This window comes from Bombina bombina, chromosome 7 (assembly GCF_027579735.1).
Source record: "Bombina bombina isolate aBomBom1 chromosome 7, aBomBom1.pri, whole genome shotgun sequence".
Classification (NCBI taxonomy): domain Eukaryota; kingdom Metazoa; phylum Chordata; class Amphibia; order Anura; family Bombinatoridae; genus Bombina; species Bombina bombina.
In genome coordinates this window covers 270,447,786-270,463,654 of record NC_069505.1, presented here as the reverse complement: position 1 = coordinate 270,463,654, position 15,869 = coordinate 270,447,786, and the positions used below count along the sequence as shown (strand labels likewise).

General features: G+C 38.7%; 1 protein-coding gene across 1 annotated transcript in view; it reads left to right on the top strand.

The window, feature by feature from the left end:
• The first annotated feature begins 203 nt into the window (after positions 1 to 203).
• The window catches only part of LOC128666270 (uncharacterized), a 112,530-nt gene continuing 96,864 nt past the window's right edge, over positions 204 to 15,869 (top strand). The window contains exon 1 of the mRNA XM_053720748.1: positions 204 to 329. The gene's annotated coding sequence lies outside the window, so the exon portion shown is untranslated. The remainder of the gene's footprint in view (positions 330 to 15,869) is intronic.

Here is a 15,869-nt window from a genome sequence, read left to right as displayed (position 1 = left end):
GTTTCATCTCCTTTTATACTATTATTTGTCAAAATCATTTTGTTTATTGTTGATCTAATTTACAAATAATATCTAAGTGCTAAACATGCAATTGCCTTTAGAGTTCTTTTCCGTTTCCCTATGATTCACTATGACATGTGTAAGGAAGTTTTAGGGCAGTTACAATAATGACATCACAAATTCTAAATTAGGTTTTGCTTAAACACACACCCCGGGGAAAGCACAGGAGAATGAAACCATAGACTTTTTTTTTTCTTCCTCTGATCAAGTGTCAGGGTTTAATCAGCTCCACTATATATTTTTAACTGGAAAACATCAATTCAATGTATGTGAGTATACAGACATGTTTTTCTGCGTTTATACATATTTGTAACTTTGTTTTTTCATGTTACTAAACAATATATCCAGTCTAAAACTTATACATGTCAGATATAGAAGTAGTTTTGTATGAGATTAATACAGTATAAACAATTTATGTATCTAGTATTAACTAAATTACTAGGTAATCTTTTTTGTACAGCTCTTAGTTAGAAAATACATTAGATGCAAATACAAATGATTATTTTGATTTTTTTTCAATGTTTTCCCAATGATCCATTTTACATGCTGGAGTCAATTAAACTGTTTACAAAAAAGTTGTTTTACCTTGATTTTGTCATTTGAAATAGCTGCTTTTGTCTGTTATATTCATATCTATACTAAACCTTTTAATACATACTTCACTGTTTATAGAAAGGATATGTAAACAAGAATGTTTAAAAGTAAGCATGTCCCCAGTGTAGGCTTTGACAGTGTTCTACTAAAATGTGAATATTCCATTGTTCTCTCTATGTTTTGGTCTCACTGTGTATAGAGAGAATTAGTAAAAATATAGAAAGATAAGCTAATGAGATCTGTTCCCCCTATTTAATTGTGTTGTGGTTTTGATTAACAGATACAGCTATATACAAAAATATACCCAAATGAGCAATTCCCCATACATTCAACTCTGGAGCTGATATAACAAGATATTGTAAACACATTACAAGGAAATCAATTTTACATTACACTGTCCCTTTAAGGGATACCTATAACAACCAGGAAGTTGGTTGTCTTCTTTGTTAAATAATATGTTATATTATAGCATTTTGCACATTTGTAAACAGCTCTGTTTTTGAAGTTATTTTTTTTAAGTGATATATTGATGCAGCCGTGAATTTAGATATACATTTAATACCTTGTATGGATAAGGTTTTATTTGTTAAAGTGCCATAAAACATGTTGAAATCTGTGTATATCCTAAAAGGGCTAATTAAGTAAAAATAGTTTGCATAAAAAGCAAGTATTTCAAAATAATTTTCAAAAATGAGCAAAATTAGTTACAAAGCCATGCTGTCTGGAGCAGTCAACTCCACCCCCCTTATCAGTGTTTAGAGTGACACAGGCATTGTATTTCAACTGAGTTCACAGCTTCTAGGCATGCTCCAGCAGATAATCCCTATTCATTTGTGTATTTTACCAAAACAATAGAATACAATTCAGAAACTAAAAAGAAAGGGTTAATGGTGAGGCACTGCTGTATAAATTTGCAGGTAAAGTAATTAAAGTACATATTATTATATTTTGTCTCTATCCCTACTTGTTTTATGTCCCTTTAATCTCTAAAGTAACACATAAATTATGTGCGGTATTGCATAAACATAATGCTAATATTATAGCTTGTAAAGTTCTTATGAGTTGTTTTAAGGTAGCTAAGATTCTGGAAAACAGGTACAGCCCAGGAATTATTTGTAGTCATACAGAATGGAGCTGACATATTAGATACACAGTGTTTTTCATGGCATTGTAGGTTAGCACTGGGATTTTGAATATGGAGGATGCAGGGATGTAGATATTGGCAGTTTGGCGCAGGCATGAAATGTAAATGAGTTGTTATCGTCTAGCTGGAATAAGAGTGGAAATAATGCAGTGATGAGAAGGCTTGTTATAAGGAAGTTACAGTAGCTATGGTGGGAAGTGACAAGTAGATTCATTACTTCTTAATAGTAGTATAATATATATTATATATATATATTGGAGAAAGCTTCAATCTTTGTTAAAGGGACAGTAAAGTCAAAATTAAACTTTTATTAACCACTTAACGTCAAGGGCCGTACAGGGTAACGTCTTAACACAAACTGGTCTTAAAAGACCAGGCGACGTACCCTGTATGACCTAGGTGTTTAAAGCGGCTGGAAGGGATCCTGATTGCTTCCAGCCCTCTTTCAAGGTATTGCCATGATGCTTCGATATTGAGGCATCATGCAATACCTTTCTGGCACACCGATGCAGAGAGGGCCGCTCTGTGGACCTCTCTGCATCAGGCCAGCGATGGTGGCCGATCGTTGTGTGGGTGGGAGCAGCTGCAGGGAGGAGGGTGGGTGCACATCACTGGGAATCTTCTGCCGATTAGGTCCCCCGGTGTGCGGGATGCGCGCGCCCGCAATCTAAACCGTCCGTTGTGGTGGGAGCCGCGCGCCCACAATCTAAACCGTCCGGTTGTGGTGGGAGCGCGCGCCCGCAATCTAAACCGTCCGGTTGTGGTGGGAGCGCGCGCCCGCAATCTAAACCGTCCAGTTGTGGTGGGAGCGGTGTGGTGATGTGTGGTGGGAGTGGGTGGTGATGTGGTGGGGAGCGGGTGATAGGGGGTTACATTATTATTTATAAAAGGGATCTGGGAGAGGTGGGTATTGAGGGGAGGGGCAGCTACACACAGAATAAATTAAAAAAAAAATATACAAAAATGCACAAAAGTTTGAAAAGTGGGTAATGGCAGACAGGCTGCCAGTACCTAAATGGCAACAAATAGTTGAGAGGGGGAAGATTAGTAGAGGCTGTGAGTGGGGGCTCAGGGAGGTTGGGTGCAATGGGGGATCCTACACAGCACATATGTAAAATATGCTTTTTATTTTAGTACTGGCAGACTTTCTGCCAGTACTTAAGTTGGGCGGGGACAATTGTGGGATGGGGGAAGGAAGAGAGCTGTTTGGGAGGGATCAGGGTTGGGATGTGTCAGGTGGGGAGGCTGATCTCTAAACTAAAGCTAAAATTAACCCTGCAAGCTCCCTACAAGCTACCTAATTAAACCCCTTCACTGCTAGCCATAATACACGTGTGATTTGCAGCGGCATTTAGCGCCATGTAATTAACAAAAAGCAACTCCAAAGCCATATATGTCTGCTAGTTCTGAACAAAGGGGATCCCAGAGAAGCATTTACAACCATGTGTGCCATAATTGCACAAGCTGTTTGTAAATAATTTCAGTGAGAAACCTAAAATTGTTAAAAATGTTACAATTTTTTTTAATTTGATCGCATTTGGGCGCTGAAAATGGTGGCATGAAATATACCAAGATGGGGCCTAGATCAATACTTGGGGGATGTCTACTACTCTAAAGCTAAAATTAACCCTAGAAGCTTCCCTACATACTCCCTATTAACCCCTTCACTGCTGGGCATAATACGACGTGTGGTGCGCAGTGGTATTTAGCGGCCTTCTAATTACCAAAAAGCAACGCCAAAGCCATATAGTTCTGCTATTTCTGAACAAAGGGGATCCCCAAAGAAGCATTTACAACCATAAATGCATAATTGAACAAGTTGTTTTGTAAATAATATTAGTGACAAACCTAAAGTTTGTGAAAAAGTGAACAATTTTTTTTATTTGACTCGCAATTGGTGGTGAACATGGTGGCATGAAATATACCAAAATGGGCCTAGATCAATACTTTGGGATGTCCTTCTAAAAAAAAATATACACATGTCAATGGATATTCAGGGATTCCTGGAAGATATCAGTGTTCCAATATAACTAGCGCTAATTTTGAAAAAAAGTGGTTTGGAAATAGCAAAGTTGCTACTTGTTATTTATGGCCCTATAACTTGCAAAAAAAAGCAAAGAACATGTAAACATTGGGTATTTCTAAACTCAGGACAAAATTTAGAAACTATTTAGCATGGGTGTTTTTTGGTGGTTGTAGATTGTGTAACCGATTTTGGGGGTCAAAGTTAGAAAAAGTGAGTTTTTTTCCATTTTTTTTCCTCTATTTTATATTTATTTTTATAGTAAATTATAAGATATGATGAAAATAACAGTATCTTTAGAAAGTCCATTTAATGGTGAGTAAAAAGAAAATTACAGCTAAACACAAACACCGCAGCCCTGGTCCTTAAGGGAAAGAAATTGAAAAAATGGCCTTGTCCTTAAGGGGTTAAAGGGACAATTTTATATTGTATGATTCAAATAGAGCATATGTTTTAAAATTTTATTCTGTTATCAATATCACTTCATATTTTTGGTATCTTTTGTTGAAGGAACTGCAATGCATTACCGGGAGCTAGCTGAACACTTTGGTAAGCCAATGACAGGAGGTATATAAGTGCAGCCGCCAATTTTAGTCCAAGCTAGCTCAATCATTAATCTAGCACCAGGCTAGCTCCCAGCCCCAGAGCCTACCAAGTTATGCTTTTCACCAAGGCTACCAAGATAACTAAACAAGTTAGATAACAGAAATACATTGGCAAGTTATTTAACATTGTATGCAATTTCAAGCAGACCTTCAATTTAATACTATTATCAATTTGCTTTGTCGCCTTGATATCCTTTGTTAAAAAGCATACCTAAGTATGCTCATGAGTATAAATGCACTACTGCCAGCTAGCTGGGATTGGTGGCTGCATATATATGCTTTTGTCCACTGGCTCATCAAATGTGTTCGGCTAGCTCCCAGGAGTGCAGAGCTGCTTGTGAGCCTACTTAGATTTACTCTTCAACAAAGGATACCAAGAGAACTAATAAAGTGGTGATAATAGAAGTAAAATAGGATAGTTGTTTAAAATTGTATGTTCTGTGTAATTCATGTAGGTTTAATTTGTAACTTTATTGTCCCTTTAATTTTATTCTGGGATTGGTGCCTTTGGTAGATGATATACAGTGACTGAGTGATAGTCAACTGCACACACACAGCCACTCTGTATACTTAAATGACATTACAGTGAAAATTGAAATAGTGTTAGCATTTTTCTCTGCACATGCATGTGAAGCATAGATAGATATTCTCAGTGTACCGGCATTTTTATATAGTGCAGCTGCTCAGAGTACCAGTGGGGGCTTTTATCATGTCAGCTGTGATGAAAATTGAGTCATTATTAGATGATACAAGCACATTATGCTCATCTAAGCAAGTGTTGTGTTTAAAATACTGATGGCATGCAGCATACCTAAGTACACTCTTTAAAACAGCTAATAGTTTTTACTAAAGACAATTTTTCTAATACATTTATATTGCAAAAATGTATATATTCAATACTGAACTTGCATCCATGTGCATTCCAATTTTGGTTGAAATGTCCTGTGAAGTAGACATTTTACCCATTTGCTAAATCATTTAAATGTGTTGCAGCATAACTGTACTAAGTTGACTAGAAAATATCACAGGAACAACTCTATTTAAATAAAATGATATTGTACTTAAACGTTTTCTCAGCTCACCAAAGTATGTGTCCTGTGATCCTGAGCTACTCTCTTTACTGTCACCAGTATGGTGAAAATAGACAACAGTGTTTTTATGTTCTTTACTATTTCTTTATCTATGTGTGTGAGTCTGTGTGTGAGTGCGTCTGTCTGTGTGGTGGGTGAGTCTGTGTATGTTAGTGTGTGTATAAGTCTGTGTGTGTGTGAGTGAGTCTGTGTGTATATGAGTTTGTGTGTGTGTGAGTCTTTGTGTGAGTGAGTCTCTAAGTGTGAGTCTCTGTGTGTAAGTCTATTGTGTGTCTGTGTCTGTGTGTGAGGGAGTCTTTCTGTGTGTGAGACTGTGTGTGAGTGAGTCTGCGTGTGAGTGAGTCTGTGTGTGTGCCTGTGTGTGTGAATGAGTCTGTGTGTGTATAAGTCTGTGATACTGTGTGTATGAGTCTGTGTGTGAGTGAGTCTTTGTGTGTGAGTCTCTGTGCGTGAGTCTCTTGTGAGTCTCTTGTGAGTCTCTTGTGACTGAGTCTTTGTGTGTGTGAGACTGTGTGTGAGTGAATCTGTATGTGAGTGAGTTTGGGTGTGAGTGAGTATGTGTGTGTGTGTCTGTGTGTGTGTGTGAATGAGTCTGTGTGTGTGTGTGAATGAGTCTGTGTGTGTGTGTGTGAGAGTCTGTGTGTGTGTGAGTCTGTGTGTGTGTGAGTCTGTGTGTGTGTGAGTCTGTGTGTGAGTCTGTGTGTGTGTGAGTGAGTCTGTGTGTGAGTGAGTCTGTGTGTGAGTGAGTGAATCTATGTGTGAGTGAGTGAGTCTGTGTGTGAGTCTCTGTGTGTGAGTCTCTTGTGAGTGAGTCTTTGTGTGTGTGAGACTGTGTGTGAGTGAGTCTGGGTGTGAGTGAGTCTGGGTGTGTACCTGTGTGTGTGACTCTGTGTGTGTGTGTGAATGAGTCTGTGTGTGTGTGAGTCTGTGTGTGTGTGAGTCTGTGTGTGAGTGAGTCTGTGTGTGAGTGAGTCTGTGTGTGAGTCTCTGTGTGTGAGTCTCTTGTGAGTGAGTCTTTGTGTGTGTGAGACTGTGTGTGAGTGAGTCTGGGGTGTGAGTGAGTCTGGGTGTGTACCTGTGTGTGTGACTCTGTGTGTGTGTGTGAATGAGTTCTGTGTGTGTGTGAGTCTGTGTGTGTGAGAGTCTGTGTGTGAGTGAGTCTGTGTGTGTGTGAGTCTGTATGTGTGTGAGTCTGTGTGTGAGTCTCTGTGTGTGAGTCTCTTGTGAGTGAGTCTTTGTGTGTGTGAGACTGTGTGTGAGTGAATCTGTGTGTGAGTGAATCTGTGTGTGAGTGAGTCTGGGTGTGAGTGAGTCTGGGTGTGTACCTGTGTGTGTGACTCTGTGTGTGTGAATGAGTCTAAGTGTGTGTGTGTGTGAATGAGTCTGTGTGTGTGAGTGAGTCTGTGTGTGAGTGAGTCTGTGTGTGTGTATATATTGCATATATACAGCTCTGGAAAAAATGAAGAGACCATTCCATTTTTTTCTTAAATCAGCATCTCTACATATTTGGCAGCCATTCCATTCCAGTGTCTGTGTCTGCTGAATTCCAGCACAGGCACTCCTAAATATACTTAAAGGGACATTATACACTCAAAACAAATATGAGTTATTTAGGGGGCGTGGCCAAGCAACCAACATGGAAGGACGCACAATTCACAGCTCCTTCAGAAATCTGTGTAATGGACTGCTTTTTCCTGTCTATGGTCTCTAGATATAGAGTTAATCTTTCTTATAAGAAGTATGAGCTTAAGGGGAACAACAGGAGCATTTTTTTTAGCCACATTGAATGTCCTTCTAACGCAAGACTTGGAAGGCTGCGGCCTACTCACATAAGCCTGACGTCTCCCCCCCTGGCCACCTGGGTTAAGGGGCCGTGCACAGAGCGAAAGGGAAAGCTCACATTGTATTCTCAGCCATCATTTTGCTGTGATCCGCTTTGCAAGCCTAACTGACAGCTATGGTCCGGACCTGTACCCTGACGTGGGACGCACTGGCGGAGCTCCTGCGGTCTCACTACAGCAAGCTGGGAACAACGCATTGAGCTTATTATTACAGGTCAGAGATGCACAGAACCAAAGCAAGACACGCACTACGATGCCGAAGAAGCCGCCTCTCGTGGCGCAGCTGCAGCCTTACCTGACGGACTGACTGAGGTGCTAAGGCGGCCCACTCAAAATAAGCTAAGTAGCAGCCGATCGCACATTGCAGCGATCTCCCTAGCGCAGAGGCCTTCTAGCTCCGTGAGTACAAATCAACTATCACAACGACTGACCCACCGGAGATTTGCAAGGAGACCTATACATGGGAGGTCCCGGATCCTTGCAAGACAAAGCAAAATTGGGAGATCAGGACTGTCTGGGACTAAAGGGACACTGGATACAGCATGTCTGTCAACCTACACAGGTCTGTTCTGTACGCAAAGTTGGGGGGGGAGCCCCACCTTTAGAGACCTGCTTGGAAGATTTGTATGCTCCAGGATGGGAAAAAGCCGGTGTGGGATGAGTCTGATAGTTTACTCCACGATGTGTGGTGTGTAGTGCTGGGGGGCCCGACTACACTGTTCACTGCGCACTAACTCTTTACCGAGGCTCTCTTACTACATTTTTCATTTCTGTGGGGCCGGATGCAGCGCGGTGCTCCTCATCTTGCCACCAGACTAATAGGAACTGAATGTCTATAAATTTATTGCATACCTGTATTCATTTCAAAGAAATCGCCCATGTTTTTATGTTCCCTGTTCACTTATTGGGGCTTACCTAACATCACAACTTAAAGCTATCTCAGATGTAAGAGTTAACGAGTGAGGTCCTAATTAATGATTGTTAGGCAATATGTTTTGTATACTAGCGTGCATAAAATAGTAGGATCTAATTATCCATGTTTATAGGTTAACTAACTCTATTGTTTAAATGTCAAGTGAAGGTATATAAAGTCCTACGGGCCTACCATACCCATACCAGTGACGTACAGCCCTATTCGGACTAGTAAGAGGAGTGACATAGATGCTCTGGCGCTCGCCATAGCTTGAAACATAGGGCTCAAGTATTTTCCCCCCAGTGTTAGTTGACATGAGCAGCCCTAGGGCGTCTTGAACATAAGTACAGATTCCTGATCTTGAATATGTCTAGCACTAATATTTGTTCAGCCTTTACTTGACATGCAAGCAAATTGTGCAGCACACCACCTATACTGATTATGTTTGCTTCCCCTTTGCTAAGCTCTGTTTATTTGGCAGAGTTGAGTAGTCTCTGCCCTGCTCAGTAACTTGTTGCTGAGCCTTTATATTGTGAATGTTAAATTATAGATTCATGTGCCCTCCTGCACCCTAAGGGGCTTTATTAGTTGTACCTGGACCCACCCGAGGTCCGTGTGACTTAGGAGGGTAAGCGTTGAAGATGGGCCCATTAGGGACCTATCTTCATTTAGTCCCCCCAACTTAGATGGTTTCATTGTGGCCCTGAGGAGGCCTCTACTGTGTAACCGAGGAAAGGGGGAAAAAATACAAGAAAAACTGAGGGAAGTGTCTGAGTTGCTCACCTATGATTGCACCTTTTATGTTGTAATTTTCTAACAAATTCTGTGTTTTGTTAATTTTATGTTCTGTGAGCACAACAGCTGTTGTTTTGTTTCTCTCAATAAAAATATAAATTAAAAAAATAAAAAAAATAAAAAAATATGAGTTATTTAAATAAAGCACTCAAATAAGATAACGTTATCAATTTTGCTTCTAAAGTGCCTAAAAATGATGATAAAGTTTATATTGCTCTGACTATATTTGAATACGTCCGTAATACCCACTAGCTACAGACAAAAGGCTTTTTTCCACCGTCCCTAGCTAGTCCTTACAGCCAGCCCCCATGCTGAAGCTGTCTGTGTAATGTGCAATCCCCTCACCTCTCACTTTACAAACACAGTAATCACAACAGTATGTAAATAGAATGTACTGCATATGCCAGTACTAAGCAGTTTATAATATATATAAATCTCATTTACATAACATATATTCCAGCCAACCATCCACAGTTGTCCATCCCTCAAACAAGGCAGTAAAACGTTGGCATCAAGTACTCTAATTAGGAAAAAAAATGAAGTAAAGATTCAATAGCGAGCAGCGGTCTACCTTCAGTGCCGCTGACACGCTGTCAATCACAATCAGATCCAGAGTGAGAGGACAGACAGTCACTGGAGCAACAGTCAATAAGTGTGATAGACCGCGTAGCAGCATAAAGGAGCAAGCGGCGTCTGCCTTCACTGATTATGCAGCTGTGTCGCACCCGGTGTAAGGGGTGGGGGGGTGCTATGTTGAGAATGCCAGCTACATACAGAGACTGAAGGTGCTGCTATCTACAATGGAGTTTTTTCCATACTATTGTACTGATGGGGCTAAACTTCCACTTGCCCCACTCCCGTTACAGACATCACCGATCCAGCTTGTCTTTACAACCACTCTGGAAGTTTAGCCCTATTAGTACAATAGTATGGAAAAAAACTCCATTGTAGATAGCAGCACCTCTGGTCTCTGTATGTAGCTGGCGTTCTCAACATAGCACCCCCCACCACTTACACCCGGTGTGACAGGCTCAGCTGCATAATCAGTGAAGGCAGATGCCGCTTGCTCCTTTATGCTGCTACGCGGTCTATCACACTTATAGACTGCCGCTCCAGTGACTGTCTGTCCTCTCACTCTGGATCTGATTGTGATTGACAGCTGGTCAGTGGCACTGAAGGTAGACCGCTGCTCGCTATTGAATCTTTACTTCATTTTTTTTTTCTAATTAGAGTACTTGATGAAAAGGTTTAACTGCCTTGTTTGAGGGATGGACAACTGTGGATGGTTGGCTGGAATATATCTTATGTAAATGAGATTTTTATATATATATTATAAACTGCTTAGTACTGGCATATGCAGTACATTCTATTTGCATACTCTGAATTAGATTTGAATTAAATGCTCTGAGGGCAAACAGTTACTGGGAATAAGCGTGAGTATAAAAAGCAGCCGTAGTATCTGCTAAAGTATTCTGACTATATACAGTAGAGCGCTTTTATGACATTAAAGTCTTGACCGGACTGGTCAGACTCATGGTGTAGGATCAGAGTTGAATCTTGTTGGGATTTGTGTGTTTTGTGTGCGAGGTGAGGGGATTGCACATTACACAGCATGGGGGCTGGCTGTAAGGACTAGCTAAGGACTGAGGAAAAAAGCCTTTGTCTGTAGCTAGTGGGTATTACGGACGTATTCAAATATAGTCAGTGCAATATAAACTTTATCATCATTTTTAGGCACTTTAGAAGCAAAATTGATAATACATGTCAATTACAAACGTTATCTTCTTTGAGTGCTTTATTTAAATAGCCCATATTTTTTGGGTGTATAATGTCCCTTTAATGAGGTACTGATTAGGTGATCATCTGAATCAAATCTTATTTATAGAGGAAAGTATAAAAACCACTGCGGTGGTCGTCGCTATCCTCTTGCAATATGATCAGCTGGACGGCAAAATCAGTGCTAGCAGTACCTCAACAGTAATTGGAATAAAAAAATAACTTTTGATTAAGCCAAAGTTTTGAGAAGTGTTCAATTTTGGATTTACTGGCAGAGGGATTACAGTGAGTGTTAAAATTTAAAAGACAGCATCTGTAAGGTCCTGGAGACCATAGTCCCCAGGGACCCGAAAATATTACTTTTTACAAGCCTTCCAAAACTAAAGGAGATGGCGAAGCGAAAATTATTACTGTCAATGTTAAGTAATGAAAAAATGCTGATTCCCAGATATTGGAAATCTGACATGACCCCCACATTTAGGGAATGGGTGAAACAGATTGAGACACTTCTACAATTAGAAAGATATCATTACATAAGAAACAATACTGTTGAAGTACATGAAATAATGCTAATGATATGGAAACAGGAATAAGGCCCTAACACATTCTTAGACGAGATCCCTGCACCACAGTTCACTACACTGTTTCAACCACCCCCCATCACTGGAGTACATTCCCCTCCTCCCCCCCCCTCCCCTCCAACCCAAACCCCGGATTTGGCGGCGGCCCAGGTGATATCTCAAAAAGAGATATAGATGACAATCTAGATATAGATGACGCCTGCATAAATGATCCTAATAGAGCAGTGCGTTATGGTTATCTACTCATGCTACTATTATGTTATTGTTATCTCATTGTAATCAGTTGATATATAACATTTGTTTAAAGACTAAATCGTATTGAATACACAGATATAGCACTCCCAGGTCACTGGAAACTAGTAAAATAATATTACATATGATCAGGTAATCTGATGATGGTATAGAGGGAGGCAAACACTAAACTACAATTAAAATATAACTTTTATTGGGGTTAAATTAAAATAGGAAAAATTACAATTAAAAATGCTCTCAAGCTCCGACTGTAGTTGTGTGGGGTCAATGTAGCAATAGCAATAATATATGTGCAGTAATGCCCCCTGGATAGTATTAAATGTAATTCCACTTGGGACTTCAACCGATTGTCACTGCGTATATCAGGTATATAATGACCACCTGTATAGGTAAAAAGATAACCCTGATGACTGTACAAATGTGATTAGGTTGTTTTATTCAATAATGTCCCCTTATATTGGGTAATTAATGGCCCAATTGTCTATGCATACAGCATTATATGGTATTATAACCCATAAGTTAAAGTGTCCTTATAGATTGATAATAATCTTGTATACCACGGTCAGGGCCGCCATCAGGGGGTGACAGGGGTGACTCCTGTCAGGGGCCCAATGGGCCAGGGGGGGCCCCATGAGGCAAGAACTAAAAAAAAAAAAAATTTTGGCAGCCACCAGTGGGTACTACAGCAGAGTGCTAATTGAGCATGGGAAATGTTATTACAAGGAGTAAAGTATTAGTATTTGAGAGGATTTTTGAGTGTGCACTAAACCACTATGCACAGTGTGAGACAGATTAGGCACTTTGTTTGTACAGTTTGTGCCTGAGTCAGACAGCAGATCACTTTCATTTGCAGAGGAGGTAGGACTTACTTAGCAAATGTTTTTTATTTCTTTGTGCAATTTTGGATTGTAACTTCAGTGTGGTAGTAGTTGTATGGTGGGGCCAGGGGTCCTTAAAAACACATTTTTTAGCAATATGTAGCAGTGTATTTATGATTATTTGACAATGCTGTAGAAATATATTCAATTTTTAAAGCCATGTAGAAATGTTTCCTCCTCAATACACAAATGGTAGGTGCCCCAGATATTAGTTTTCTTTATTACTATATATATTTTCATTACATTCCAGTTTACTGCCCCTTTATGCAAGGACTTTCCAGATGCAAGGAGGCATTTTATTTAAGAGTTTTACATCTGCATAAGATGTTACACTCAGACTAAGATTGCTCAGTGTTTGAAATGAGACAGGTTACTTAAAACTTTGAGACTAATGAGACCTTTACGGAAGTCACCAATCCACCATTTAACCTTTAAATTATTGTTTAGGCAGTTCAGGGCCCTTCCTTTCAGCCACTGCATGCTGTTGTCATCATTTAGTTGGCATCTTCCTTTACAAAAAGATAATCAGAACTCCATATTTTGTTTTCTAAATCTCCTTTTTTTACAAAACTGTAGTCTACCTCATTACTTTTCAGGTCAATGTAATCAAGTGCTGAGTGTCTGTTTGGGTGTCTGTGTCTGAGTGTGTTTGTGTGTTTCTTTGCGTATTCTAGAGTGTCTATATGTGAATCCTTATGTGTGAGTGTGTGTGTTTCAGTGTATGAGTGTGTCTATGTGTTTGTATGTTACTACCTTTACAACATTTCCAAGTTTTAATAGACACTCAAGAATAAAGTGCATATACGTTTTAGTCACCTGGTCAAAAATTGCACATGTCAAAGGGGGGGGGGGGCCCTGGTCAATGGTTAAGTCAGGGGCCCCAAAATTTCTAGTGGCGGCCCTGACCACGGTATGTGCTTGTAGTAAGCGTTGCTGTCTTCTACAATAGCAGTTGAAAAACTTATTGTTTGTATATCCGTGTACATTAATTTTATTTCGTACACCAACCGTTATGATGGTTGATAATATATAAAAAATATATTAGCATAAATTCAGTTCCTTGAGGTTACCAGGTAAATACTTCCTGTAAGTCAGAGCTACTGGTTAATATTGCCCGAGTGGCAACCTACTGAGTGTAGTTATAAAGCTACTAATATGTCACCTCCATTTAATCCCTTTAATGTCTATTTCGTTGTCCAACATTAATGGTTCTAAATATAGTCGTTTAATTTGTGTTAGACATTAATGGAGTGCATATTAAGTGCTTGCTAGATAATATTCTTATATACCACAGTATGTGCTTCCAGTACGGATTACTGACTTGTACACTGATAATTACAAGAATTATTTATATATCAGATTGCTATTATTTAATGCACCAAGCGTTATAATGGTTGATATGGTCTAACCTTTGCACCAATGTGCAAAATGAACAAATTCGAAACACTAATAAACGTAAACCAGTTTGTTCGTAAACTAACTTTGAAAAAATACTTTTTAACTACTCCACTCACTAGAACACAAAACACACCTAGTAAATATATACATTCCAACCTAAAAGAGAAATCAACTTTCTACCCTATGCAAGAAAAGGGAGACTTTATCAAAAATTTTGAAATAAACGTTAAAGAAGATCTAGAGAAATTAGAAATCAACAACAAAATAAAAGATAATCTCAAACCAAATGAACGTAAAACATTAAAATCATTACAAAATAATAAAGAGATTATAATAAAACCCGCCGATAAAGGCGGGGGTATTGTAATTATGGATGTACAATACTACCTGGAAGAATCATATAGGCTTCTACATGACAACACGACGTACACTAGTCTTAAAAACAATCCAATAGAAACTCAGAAAAAGAAACTCAATCTGTTATTGGATAAGGCAAGAATATCAGGAGTAATTACAGATTCAGAATACAATTTCCTTAAAGTTAATTTTCCAAAAAATCCAACATTTTATTTTCTGCCAAAAATTCATAAACATCTCACCAAACCCCCTGGACGTCCCATTATATCAGGAATAGAATCAATATCCTCCAACCTTTCCCAATATGTTGATCATTACCTTCAAAATTATGTTACACAGCTACCATCACATTTAAAAGATTCCACTCATTTTTTAAATGTATTAAATGAAATTAAATGGCAAAACAATTATATAATGGTCACTTGTGACGTTAATTCATTATATACGAACATTAATCACAATTTAGGGCTAGAAGCAATTGCACACTATTTAAATAACGATCCCAATCTATTACAAGAACAAAACAAATTTATTCTAGATAGCATTGAGTTTATTTTAAAAAACAATAGTTTCATGTTTAATGACAAATTTTACCTCCAGACTAGGGGTACCGCTATGGGCACAAGGTTCGCTCCCAGCTATTCGCTCCCAGCTATGCGAATCTATTTATGGGATTCTTTGAAGAAACTTTTCTATCCAATGATGTGTGGGGAGCGAACCTTGTGCTCTATAAAAGATTTATTGACGATATCTTCCTAGTCTGGAGGGGTGACTACGAAATTCTAGAACTATTCCTTGAGGACATGAATACTAATGATGTAGGCCTCACTTTCACTTATGAACACAGCACTAGTTCAATACATTTCCTAGACATTGAGGTAGAGATAGTAGAGAATTTAATTAAAACCAAAACCTACTTCAAAACTATAGACTCAAATAATTTTATACATTATCAAAGCTGCCATCTGAATAGGTGGAAGGATAACATCCCAAAAAGTCAGATGCTAAGAGTCAGAAAAAACTGCTCAGACATAGAATCTTATGACTCACAATGTAACATTCTACTAAATAGATTTGCAGATAAAGGTTACAATCAGAAAAAAATCCAAGAAACCATAACTTCTGTAAGAAAAACTGATAGATCCAACTTATTACAAAAGCAACCTAACAAAAGAAAAAATTTATATACAAATAATTCAATGCCTTCTAATGTCAATAATTTTATTCCATTTATAACTGAATATAACTCAAACCACAAAGAAATAAAAACCATCCTTCAAAAACACTGGCACTATATCAAAAAGGATCCTATATTAGGAACTACAGTTAAAAATCAGCCAGATCTCATTTTCAAAAAAGCTAAAAATCTCAAAAGCTATCTGTCACCAAGTGAATTCAAAACAAAAAATGATTATTCAAAAGATATGAACTTAAAGAAAGAAAAATTTTTTGGATTCTATCCATGTCACAAGTGTAAATCCTGTAGATATAGTAATAAAACTAAAAAGATAACATTTATCAACCAACAGGTTACATTTACAATTAAGGACACCATAACATG